This window comes from Belonocnema kinseyi, chromosome 3 (genome assembly GCF_010883055.1).
Source record: "Belonocnema kinseyi isolate 2016_QV_RU_SX_M_011 chromosome 3, B_treatae_v1, whole genome shotgun sequence".
In the NCBI taxonomy this organism is placed as follows: Eukaryota; Metazoa; Arthropoda; class Insecta; order Hymenoptera; family Cynipidae; genus Belonocnema; species Belonocnema kinseyi.
The window spans coordinates 24,697,609-24,700,647 of NC_046659.1; the positions used below are offsets into that span (position 1 = coordinate 24,697,609).

General features: G+C 32.6%; 1 protein-coding gene across 1 annotated transcript in view; it reads left to right on the forward strand.

Annotated features, from left to right (window-relative positions):
- The window catches only part of LOC117169745, a 53,990-nt gene that overhangs the window by 774 nt on the left and 50,177 nt on the right, over positions 1 to 3,039 (forward strand). The gene's annotated exons all lie outside the window — the stretch shown is intronic.

Here is a 3,039-nt window from a genome sequence, read left to right on the forward strand (position 1 = left end):
TAATGGAATAACGAAATATAACAGTATAAATGTTAGGAGTAGCTCACCCCCTCAAGGGATTTTTTTTTGAAAATGCCGGAACAGGTCAACTTTATTTTTGATCATTGTGCATAAAACAATTAATTTTGTCAAGATTCAACAGATTTTGGAATGTGTATAGTGAAAAAATGGCCATCAAACATAGTTTTTCATTAATAAAAAACGGGGGTTGCGAGTCTGATGACTAAAAATAATGCATAAGTATGTGCTTTTCAATAACAAGTGTTACCCACTTTGTTTCTGTAAAAAATTACGAATTGTATTCGAGAAATTAAAAAAATGTGTTTTCAGGGGTGAACTTCAAGGGTAGTTTTCACCCCTTAAATGGGCTTATGGGCACGTATAAAAAAATACGTGTCGAATATTTTTTGATGTTCTACAACATATCACAATTTCAAGAAAATCGGTGAGGTAAACCTCAGCGGGTACCTTCCTTGATAGTCTAATTTCAATATTTTAATTGCAAGTAACATATCGTTGGAATCGCAAAAAAACATAGATTCAGAATATTTTGAATTTGCTGATTGCAAAACTATAACATTTTTATGCATGGCATTTTATGCCTCATTAGGACAAAGCCCCCCCCCCCCCCGCTAACAAAGCCCGGCATAGCAATGTCGCTCAGTCAGGTACGTGAGGAGAAGTCGATTGGAGAGGGTAAAACGAGCAGGTACACCGCGATGAAATGGAAATCGTCCGGGAAACTATCCTTTGAAACAGTCAGGCCTGAGGTTTTAAAAAGTAGAAATATAAGCGGTAAATCTCTAGGAGTCTAGGACTCTAGGTAGATTACTGGGAATGAGTATTCCATGGTGGGGGAAAATTCCGATAAATTAAATATAAATGAATGGAATTTTTTTAATCAACATACAATTGTTTAGAATTTGCCAGTTATTATTCTCATTATTAAAATGTGAATTCATCCAACAATGTACTTATAATATTTTTTAAATATTAATGAAACGTAAAAAATACATTTTTAAGGTACTTTGTAATGAAGGTAGAATGAAATTCTTCTATCTGAATTTGATCCGAATTTTCTACAGAATTTCATTTATCACGTTTTTACTTCAAGGTTTAGATAAATGTAACATTAATGTGCATAATTAAATTAAGAAAAATTCAAAATCTGGCATACAAAATTGTATTTATTCAAGCGAGATGTGTACGCAACAGTACACTGTAACAAGCGTTGAATTCAGAAAAATGAAGAATTTGTATTCCTATGAATGCATGATTTTTCCTCCGTCTAAAAACCCCCCAACGGGAACAGAAAAAATGCAAATCCCATTCCTCTCAATCGACTTAGTAAAATTTAACGAAAGCATTTAGTTAACCTATTTTTCATTATTAAATCTTTTTATAACTTATAAATTAGAAAAATATTCAAGTTTATATTTATTTATATTTTAATAATTTATTTAAACGTCTTAAAAACTGCAACAACAAAATCTATTTAAATATGTGAATTTAAATAATTTTACCTCAAGAGAGGGAGAGTTGAATTGGTGAGAATTAAAATTTCTGAATTTACATTCCACATGAAGAAATTAAAACAACTTATTACGCATATTTTATGAACTTATTGGAAGGAATTAAATAAAATCAAAATATGACCACTTCTGAGGAATAAAAAATATATCTGTGAGGTGCGTTTCCGGTAAAATTAGAAGGAATTAAATATATTGAAAACACGTTCTCTTTGGGAGAATAGAAAACTGTGTGGCGGTCGCTATGGAAATAGAAGTGAATAAGTTTAGAAGGTATTTTATTCTTATTGTGGAATTTTAGGCAGATGGAAAAAGCGCGCATTTAAAATGATAGAATAATCTTCACTTTTACGTTTAAATCTAAAAATATTAATTTTTCTCTATTCTACGCTTATTACCGGGTATTTTAAATTATATTTGAAATGCGCAAAATAAAATTAATTGTTAATCAGGCGTCAAACACATTCATAAAAATCTGTTTTTCGGATTCAGGGGGTCTAAAAACGTGGACATTTGACAAAACCTGTGGAAACCAATTTTACACAAATCTAATACCTTCTCTGACGAGAATGTAAAAATTGAGAATTATTCTAGATCAATCTTAACTTTTAAAGATCTACACCCCTTTCCTCACATTACTCCCTTCCTCGCTCAGTGAGTCACGCCTACATCACGAAAGGCAAATAATGGTTTAATTGTGAATGGTATAATACTAAAATATTTCCCCAAGTGCGAATTGCCGGAGCTGAATACACGGTCCAGTGTTGGTCGAATTTTGGCAGCCAAAGATCGGCTAAAATTATTTGGCCAATATTGGCATTTTAATCGGCCCAGTGTTGAGCCAGTGCTGGCAGCCTATATTGGCTATTTATATTTGCCGGTCCTCCACCGACACTTGGCCCAGTATCGACACTTTATTGCGCCAAGTCTCACTTTTAGTAGGGGAACCATGTTTCACGAGGATCAGCCAAAGTCTGGCCCACTAACGGCACATTACTGGGCCAAGTGTCACTTTTGCCACGGCAAACCATGTTTTATTTAAATCAACCCAATGTTGAGCCAGTACAGGCAGCCTATATTGGCTTTTTATATTTGCTAATCCTACACCGATGATTGGCCCAGAATCAGCACTTTGTTTCGCAAAGTCTCAGTTTTAGCACCTAATAAACAAATCTTACACGAAAGATAAAAAAAAATTATTGAAAAATTGTCAAAGTTCACGATGAAATTTGTTAAGTTCTCTCATTAAAAATTTTTAATGTTTATGAAAAATTACATTTCCTGTCATTGCAAAAAGTTGTAAGGCAGGCTACAGCGGAAAAAATGAAATATTACGCGAAGAAAAATTGTAATCGATTTAAATTATTTATTTAAAAATTATTGTATTGATATTCCTGTTAACATTTTGTGTATTTTACATTTACACAACATCGCATAATAATAAATAATTAAAAAAGGGAGCTTAAAATTTGGTTCTTTAACTTTTCTGAACTGCAGCTTATGAGGATCG